The sequence below is a fragment of the Psammomys obesus genome, unplaced genomic scaffold, assembly GCF_907164565.1.
Source record: "Psammomys obesus unplaced genomic scaffold, mPsaObe1.curated_primary_1811, whole genome shotgun sequence".
Taxonomy (NCBI): Eukaryota; Metazoa; Chordata; class Mammalia; order Rodentia; family Muridae; genus Psammomys; species Psammomys obesus.
This window is the reverse complement of record NW_026594083.1, coordinates 1635053-1645212: the sequence shown is the minus strand read 5'-3', so window position 1 is coordinate 1645212 and position 10160 is coordinate 1635053.

Below are 10160 nucleotides of genomic sequence, written 5' to 3'. Positions count from 1 at the left end.
AAAGGACGCAAGGTGAAGCAACGTTTTTATTGCTTCAGTGAAATGCCACGACCAAAAGTAAGTTGGGGATGAAAGGGCTTATTTCACTCACAGTTCATCATCCAAAGCAGTGAGGGCAGGAACTCAAAGGCAGGAACCTGATGACAGGAACTGAAGCAGAGCCATGGAGGGGTGCTGCTTACTGGCTCATTCAGCCTGTTTTCTCATGGAGCCCAGGACTATTAGCCCAGGGATGGCACCACTCACAATGGGCTAGGCCCTCTCCACTCAACCTCTAATTAAGAAAATGCCTTACAGCCGGTTTTTACAGTTTTTTCAGGTTTCTTCCTTTCAGGTAACTCCAGCCTGTGTGTGAAGAAGTTGACATAAAGCTAGCCAGCACAGCAATGAAAATGTGATGCAGTGTAACAGTAAATATTACTGTTTGGATAGAATGGATAGTGATAGACATATTTGATAGGATCAAAGGGTATGATGTAGTGATTTAAAACAAAAACTGAGAGGAACTTAGAAAGATCTGCCTGCTACACTTCTCACATTCCTGTCTTCAGAAAGACGGATTTCTTTTTTTCTGAGTTAATGGAGGGTACCTCTCATAGCAGGGTCTCATGACCCACTTTTATAACTGCAAGGAAGGAGAATACAGAAGTGAGAGTAGCCTTCTTCAGTACAGAGGGGTGCTGTGTTTTGCAGCAATATCTCCTAAAATCCATGACTTGATAGAAAATCTTGCTCAATCCTCCTCACCAACTCTCAGTTTACTGACTTCTTTTTTTTTTTTTTTAGATAATGTTCGTATGTTTTAGACCTTTAAAAGCATACATTATGGAGAAAGAATTTAGCCATTCTCCAGATACACTGTCACATCTTATCCATGAGACATTTGATTGATGTTGAAGGTTTATCCCTTTTTGGTGGCAGTGATACTTTGTGCAGCTGACTCACATGATGTACTAAGTAAGCATTTCTCTTCCCTATATATTCTTTGAACAGTTTTTCTGTAACTAGTGGGTTACTAATAATGCATATATTTTTTCTTTCTTTATTCTGTCAATATTATATGTGAAGTTGCATCTTATTGGCTTCTGTGTGAGATCATATAGCTTGGATAGTTCTCAGATATTAACTGTCAACAACCACTTTAAAAGTTTGTTTTCAAGTTTATAGTATTTTATAAAAATATTTAATATGTATTATTATATACTCACACTTCTTTCTCTTGCATATGTGTTTCTTTCTTTCTTTTTTTTTTTTTTCTCTTTTTACTTTTACTGCAGGGTAGTTGAGGACGAGTTTGAATGAAAATGAGAACATGACTGCTCCAAGTTATGGTTGAGGAAAAAGAGTTCTATTGTAAGTATGAAGAAGAGTAGAGCCAGAGGTATCTGGAAGGGTCCAGACTGAACAAGGTCATGAGAGGTAGGGAAGTGGGGAGGTAGAAAGGAGGAGAAGAGAGAGAAGAGGAGAGAGGGCAAACAAACCAAGAGAATAACTGAGAACCAAGAGGCAAAAATGGATGAAATGGCAGGTTGTTGTAGACAAAGAAAGATGAGTGAAAGGAAGCAAAATCAACCCTGTGGGGGTGAGGGGGTAGGCATTGGGGTGAGAATTGCTGAGAAGAACCAGAGACAGGAATGAGACTTGTTTTGGGTTTCTCTAGGGCCTGACAGTTTGCTTCAATGTTTTGTTGTTGTTTTCTGAGACAAGGTTTCTTTGTGCACCCCTGGCTCTCCTGGAACTAGCTCTGTAGATCAGGCTGGCCTCAAATTTACAGAGATCCTCCTGCCTCTGTGTCCCAAGTGATGGGATTAAAGGTGTGTGCCCCCATACCCAGCAGTGTACTTTTAATCAACTCTGTTTAATCATCACAATTCTACTGTACCCTGAACTTGTATCTTTAGTATATTTTTTGGCTCTCATCAAAGTAGCACAGAATGTTCTCATACAAGGGTGTCTTACTTCTAGTTTTTCTTTGTGATATGAAATGTTAAAATTGTTTTGTTTTCTTTAGACCTGTTGTAGATTCACCACTTTGTAAAATTTATTTGTAGATCATTGTACCACTCAATCAATTCTTACTGTCACTCCCTGAATCTGAAATGGAAGAACAGTAAAAGCATCCTTTTATTGTTTTTATTTCTTTGTTTAATGAGCCAGGTCTCACTTTGTAGTTAGTCCTAGCTAGCCTAATGCTGGGCTTTCTGTAGCCCAGAATGACTTTAAATGTGATTCTCCTGTCCCATTCTTTCAAATTCTGGGATGATAGAGTGAACTCATTATTTATAGAAATGATATGAAAACAAGACTGAATTTATTTTTTAAAATTGATATTTTATATTTTTTCCAAAATACAATTTGGATTTCTAAGTTCCAAGTTTGGTTATCTTCATCAAGATGCTCCAAAATCTTTTGGTATGGCATCTCTTTTTATCATGAAAAACGATTAATTCTGACTTTTGAAAAAATTATAAATTACAGTTTATTCACTTTGTAGCCCCTTCCCTTATCCCCTCCCAATCCCACCCTCACTCCCTCATGTTCTCCCATGCCCCTCTCCAAGTCCACTGATAGGAGATGTCCTCCTCCCCTTCCATCTGACCCTAGCCTATCAGGTCTCATCAGGAACTGGCTGCATTGTCTTCTTCTGTGGCCTGGTAAGGCTCTCCCCCCCTCCAGGGGGAAGTGATCAAAGAGCCAGCCACTGAGTTCATGTCAGAGAACATGTCATGTCCCTGTTCCCATTACTAGGGAACCCACTTGGACATTGAACTGCCATGGGCTACAACTGTTCAGGGGTTCTAGGTTATCGCCATGCATGGTCCTTGGTTGGAGAATCAGACTTTTTTTTTAATCAATAGTTTCTATTGTTGATATTTAGGAAACCAGCATTCAAGGGTAGTAGATGATACATCTTTGGACAAGATGTGCTACTGAATGTTGACAAAACTTTCTAGTTATTTCTATAAGAAATTTAGTGAGAAGATTGTGAAGCTATAATGGCTGATAAGCAATGTAGAATAGGTGGCCCTCGTAAGAACAGTGGTTAGGACAGAAGATGGCAAATTAAGATGATAGCAGAATATCCCCTCCCAAAATATTCATTACAGAATAAGTTGGGCAGGAAGCAATAGAGAAGTAGCTGCAAGAAAAGCTCCCTCTTCTACTTTTTAAAGAACAATCCACAATTTTAACAATACTTGACACTTCTACTTTCTAAAAACCAAAACCAAACCAAAACAAAACAAAAACCCACAACTTACAAACAAAAACACTGGGTGCTCAACAAGGACTGTGCTAGATCCTTTTCAGCATGGAACAAGGTACAGAGGACTCTGTAACATGACTGGCCTAATGGCAAAAGTGTTTAGTTAGATAAAGGAAATTCATAGAAAAACTAAAGAGGGAGTATTGTAACCTGCATAAACTCTATAGTTCCTCTGTTGAGACCTATTTTATTTCCTAGCATAACTGTAGCTCTTCTGTTAACACCTGCTGTCACCTTTAGCATATCAGAAACAATTTTGCCTCCAAGCTTTCATTTTGATTATAAGATAAAGTTGACTTCTTATTCTTAGGCATGTATTAATAGTTTAATACTTGCTTCTTAGAATAAAACAATAGATGATAAATTCATGTTCTGCTTCAGTTAAAGATAAATGTATGTTCTATTAGAGTTAAGATAGTAACATCCTACCTTGTCCCTTTCTCCCAGAATCATGGGGAACTGGAAAGTCTTCAAGCCTATATTCTCGCCATTCAGCTTAAAGTGCTTTGTTTACTTATCTACATACAATATGTTTGCCTAGTCAAAATGATGTAATGCTGTCCCCCCTTGCTTCCTATAACTGTTTACCTGGTTTTTACCTGGTTGCAATTTTTCGTATAAAAAACTTGCCTTAGAAACAGACTGGTGTCACAATCTGGTTCCTAGGACTGTGTCCCTGACCATTCAGTTTTTTGTTCAGTGTTCAATAAACTTCCATCAATCTGAGTCTGGTGTTTAAGTGGTCAATATGGGGCTATTCTTGAACCCATAACAGGAAAAAGAGTTAAACAACAACAACAACAAAAAAAAAAAAAAAGAGACAAAACACAAAGACAAAGAGGTAGAAGAGGGATGATGCTAAGACAGTTAGGATGTGTCTGTAGCTGAAGTGAAGTTTCTGGTTTCTTTGAAGACTCAGATATGTCATGTGATCTTTTGCTAGATGCTGTCTTGTGACAGGGCACATGATATTTTGCTTCTAGCTGTTATGTGCTAGGGGCAGCTGAAAACATTCTGGGGTAAACTCTGAGGAGAGAAAGCCCATGGACAGTGAGAAAATGCCTTTGGGACTTTTGTCTAGCTGGTCTTCATTCTTTGACACTTCACTTCAAAAAAGAGACATGTTCCAGAGAACTTTTGGGGCAATCCAACTGAGTCTTAAGGCTTTCGCTGGCTCATTCTGACTCAGTGGAGTCTTTGTTAGTTATACCTGACAAGAGGCAGTTTAAGAGGAAGGATTTGTTTTGCTTCCTGTTTGAAGAGATAGTTGATTATGATGGGGAAGCTGTGATAGTAGAAGTCGATTATACTGAGGCAGCAGGAGCATAAGGTGGCTGATTACCTAAAGCCATTGAGGAAACCAAGCCCGATTCTCCCATGCCGAAAGTCTCCAGGCCCAGGAACTAGGTCCTAGGTCATCAATTCCAGGAAGAAGACAATAAAGTCCTCTAAGAAGGAATAACCTGGAGGTAACCATAAGAATGAGGAGGTATCTTATCTCAGTGTAAGGCATCTGTGCAGGGCAGCCCATCAACCTTAAAGTAGAACATTCAAGGCACAGAAATACCTATCATTCCTAGATCACTCAGTGTTAGCCACAATCACTTTGTAACAAGCTTGCCCTTGCTGACTGTTACCCATTTGTGTAACTGTTAATATGAGATTTCTTGAACCTTCCTGTAACTGTAAGTAAAACCCCCCTCTCTCTGAGCTCTGGGATCTTCACTGAAGAACCACTGCATCAGTAATGGTGTGGTCCCAAGCTTGAGCTTGTAATAAAAGACCCTACTGTGTTTGCATTGGAATCAGTTCCTTGTGGTCTTTAGGGTCCGTGAGACTTGGGCATAACACCTTCACACAGGAGGCAGGCAGAAAAGCTCAGGTTAGAACTGGTGCCAGACTGTAACACACAAAGCTTGCCTCCAGGGACCTTGATCCAGCAAAACCCCACCTCTTCAAGGATATCACCTTGGATATCAAGGATGTCATCAGCTGAACAACAAGTGTGAAAACACAGGAACCCTTGACATTCCTTCTCCAGCCTCATAGGCTTATGGCCATTTCATGCATTCAGTCAAAGTTCAAAAGCACCAATACATTTCCAACACCATTTCTGAGATTCAAGAGAAAGTCCTAATCCCGAAGCTCTGGAAAATAAGATGAAAAACAAACAAGCAAAACCCACAAGGTATCTACTTTCAATACACAGTAGCACAGAATAAAGGTTCTATTTCAAAGTGGAAGAACAGGAGGGTAGCAAGAAGAGGTAAGACTAGCGCAAGACCTAAGGCTCTCAAGGAAGCTCCAAACCTTGGTCCTTCATGTTGAGAATCGGAGTCTTACAGTGGAGTTGTCTGGGTTGCAGTGTTCTCTGGGTGCCTGCTTAGCTGAATTGGGGGAAGGAGTTGCCTAAGTTGTCCTGTGGCACAAGGTTCGATGGCATCCTTCTCTTTTTAGGTACTCTAACATTTAAGTAAAATTCCTTTGAATTAATTTGCTTGTCTACACCTTATGAGACTTTGATGACTGGGGCTTGTCCTCAAGGCATCATGCCTACTTTCCCATTGCAGGCTAATTCTCTTTAGTTAGCTAATCTCTTTAACAATTCCACTTTGTCGGCAGCACCAGTCTGTCAGCCTCTGCTTTGTTCACAACTTTAAATTCATTCTCATTTTCTTCACCAGAACACATAGCACAGCATTGTAGGTTTTTGCTCTATTTTCTATTCACAATTCTTACTATAACAATGGCAGAACTGTTGAAATATATGTGTTCTCTGAATGGGTGAGACCATACATTCAAGTTAGAAAACTCAGATTTCATCTTAAAGTCAAATTTTCATTTTTATAAACAAGACATGAAAGTAAGAATATTAAATGATAAATACATAAAAGAAGGAACTTAAATGAACTTAAAATGAAACGTTTTTTATAGTCAAGTCTGGTACAAGGAACATATCTGTGTTTGAGTCCTAGCCTAGTTGTGTAAACTGATTTAGGTACAATCTCTCCCTAAGCATCTACATTCTAAAGTCACGATGTTAAACGTACAGTGAACCAGGCATGGTGGGACACGCCAGTAATCCCAGCACTCAGGGAGGAAGAGACAGGCCGATCTCTGTGAGTTTGAGGCCAGCTTGGTCTACAGAGGGAGTCTAGAACAGCCAAGGATACACAGAGAAATCCTGTCATGGGGGGTAGGGAGACTGGGGGAGAAATAGAATGGTGAAAGTTACTGTTGAAAACCAAAAAAAAATCTAGGCCCAGAGAGGTGGCCCTGGTGGTGGGGACTTGGCAGGCCACAGAGGAAGAGTATCCAGGCAGTCCTGATGAGACTTGATAAACTAGAGACAGATGACAGGGGAGAAGGACTCTCCCTTCGTTCTTTAGCAGTAGCCTAAGAAGTAACAGGTACCTCTTTTGGGATTATTCCGCCAAGTCTCGGCCATGACAGGGCATGCTCCTTCAGGAACAAAGACAGTCTTTGTTGCCAGGAGCCTTAGGATCCAGACTTCCAACCCAAGGCTACCCCCTCTCCCCCACTCTAAGATCATAGGCTCCACCTCCCCCACTAAGATCATAGACTACCATGGCAGGACACCGTGTGTTAGGATTTGAGAACTAAACCTGCTTCTGGGTGGCCTAGTAACCTATGATGTCATCATGTGTCGCTGGCCAGGTGGCCACACCTGGAAGGCGTGGTTACCTTGACCTTTAAAGGGACCAGCCAGCCATATGGTCCCTCTCTTGGTCCTTTCTCTCTTGGTTTCTCTTGCCCTCTTACTATTCTCTTGGCCTCTCTTGGCTCTCTCCCCTTTCTTTATCAGGGCATACCCTCTCTCTCTCTTCCCCTCTTTCTCTCCCTACTCTCTCTCTATATATATATATCCACCTAATTAATAAACTTCTTTTATATATAAGATCTGTTGTATGTCTAATTGTTATTATTTAATATGTCCTGTGACCCTGTTAGTATTTTGGAAGACAACCTGCTCCTGGGTTACCCAGTAACCTATGATGTCATATGGGTCGCCAGCCAGGTGGCCACACCTGGAAGGCATGGTTACCTTGCCCCTTAAAGGGCTAACCCCAACACGTGGTTGCTCTCTTACACTCTCTTTCTCTCTCCTACACTCTTTTTCTCTCTCTCTCCCTCTCTCTCTTGGGGTGCCCCCTTTCCCTTTCTCTCTCCCCATGTCCTACTCCCCCCTTCCTCCTCCCTCCTAATAAACTTCTTGCAGAGAATATCGGTTAGCCAGCCTCATGATTTTAACAAACCCAACACTGTTTGCTAAGTCTTTGGGTGTCTGACACAGATGGGGAAAATGGCCACGAAGCCTAAAAATCAGGGCCTAAAATCGATTGCAAGACACCTGAGGTGCCTGCTGTGAAATGTATCTAAATTTCAGCTGTTCCAGAACTTGTGCCTAAATTGCCTGATTTAGCAGCCTCTGAGATCCTCAGAATTCCTTCAGGAGTAAGGGCAATTGGTCTGAACTCCCTGAGAGACCAAAGGATTAAAAATCAGTGGCTATTATTTTAAAGTTTAGAGCACAAGACAGAACCAAGGCCAGCCAAGTGGAGATAGGTCCAGCCTTAATGCCCTGAGGGAGAGAACTAGTCTTACTGCATTCTTTTCCCACCCACTAGAGATACAGTTGTTAGGAAACTGGCCCATCCCCCTAGGGAGGGACACCAGATCATTATTGGTTTGGGGACCTTCCTATAGCCAATCATTTCAAAATGCAACCTCCCTTTATCATTTCGACCAATAGATGCTTTGGGCACACTGGGAGGGACAGGAATCTTTAAATCACCCAACTAACAGGAACACAATGCTCTCGGCTCTCACTGCTTCCCAAGCTGCAGCTTGTAATAATTTGTAATAAAAAGATCCTCATGTGTTTTACAAAGGACTCAACTCTTGGTGGTGGTCTTTTGGGGTATCGCAATTCGGGCATAACATTCCCCATGTCCAGTCTTTGGAGAACTGCACTCTTCTTTCTCCCATCTATAGCCTGTACTGTAGAGCAAGAAGGTCATGGGGGCAGACCCTTCCCTGCCAGGGCTCCGATGGCAAACCTGAGTCACTTTCTGACTGAGCCACACCTACCTCTCCCCAGTCCTCACTGCAACACAGCTTGTCTGCCACTGCAGCTGCCATTCTAACCACTGCTGGTGTATGTACAGATCGTTTGTCTGTGAATCTGATTCCAAATTCTAAAGTCTGATTCTTTGGCCCTTTGCTTTGGCTCTCATCCTACTCAGGTAGGATGCTCTCTGCCCCCGCCGCTTCCTGGCTTTCTGAAACCATCTTGCACTAAGCCAAGTGCACTCTCTCTCTTCCTTCATAGACCCAGCTTTTATTACAACACCTTGGCCTTCATTCGAAGGCCAGAAATTGGCACACCTGATTTCCAAAATCTCAGTGCTACAGACAAATGATTCACAAGTATCGTATACCAAAACTTGCACTTAAGGTTCTACTTCCCACTATTAAAAAATGTTTTATTTCTGATTCCTTTGCACTCTAATCTCATATATATATGAGATTATATATAAATATATAATTTTTGTATTATTATATAAATATATTATATTAAATATAATCTATTATCTATAAAATTTATATATTATATGTAACATATAATAATTCTATATATTGTTAGGGTCCCGAAGATGCTGAAAGAATGAACACAGACTCAAGCAGCATGCAAGCAATAAAGGGCATTCATTCTGCAAGAGACCAGCATGCTGGAGCAACACCTTCACAACATGGTGACTGAGGGGAGTTGAAGGTCCCTTTTAAATCCAGAGAGGGAAATTCCAACCGTGGTTATATAACCTCGATGGGGAATGGCTGGTGTCCATGGAAGCCACGTGATTTTTTTGTGCTGTGAAGGCTACATGACTCTGATCAGAGCATAGGAGTTTCTCGGACTAATAGCTAAGCAACCTTATCTCCCTAGGCTATTGTCTTGGCCAAGCTGGTTTCTGTGGTTGCCCTTTTTCTCTCTGTGTGTGTGTGCGCGTGTGTGTGTGTTTTTCCTGCAATTCTTAGGCCTGATCTGTCTAGCAAGAAAAATGAATATTTAGCCAGGCACTCTCATTATATATTAAATTTTATGATTTTGTCTTAAGCTCTTATCTAAAGGTTTATATGTTGCACACAGGGTATTGTTTAAAATCTATATAATTTGTAACAATATTTGGCTTTAAACTCATAACAAAAGGCTTATAATTAAGAATCTATACATGAGTATATATATGTGGTTGAACTCTTGTTTAGGACACATATGTATATGTGTGTAACTTGGATGAATTCAACACCATATGTGTGTGTGTGATTTGGATTTAACTCTTATGTGTATATGTGCAAGTAACTTGGATGCAAGTCACTGGAAAAAAAATTCAGATTTACTAAGAAAACAAATGTTTTTAAATAGCAAGCATGTTGGCTGCTTGGCTTGCAACCGGCCATGTGACTGCACTAGCTTAAGATGGCCACATGGTATGAAATTTCTTAGTCTTAATGGACTCTCTTTTTGTTATTGTGTCTCCTTTTAGACTAAGAAAGCAACAGATCTCGAATATTTTAGATTAGTGTGGATTTTTGTGATGATGGTAGAAATTCAAAGTTATTTTGCTGCAACATAGTGTATATGATGGTGAAATTTTTAGGGTTATAAAGGTCTATTCAAATTAACAGAAACTAATTTTAGATATATGTCTAACTACGTATGTCTTTGCTAATTGCACAACACCAAGCCGCTAGAAAATGCAGTTAAGTAACAACATATGTTTGATGAATAATGTGTATTTAGTAATCAAGATCCATAAACTCGGAAGGTCTAATGAGGTACACAGTAATGTTTATCTACCTTCTTTGTCTTTTC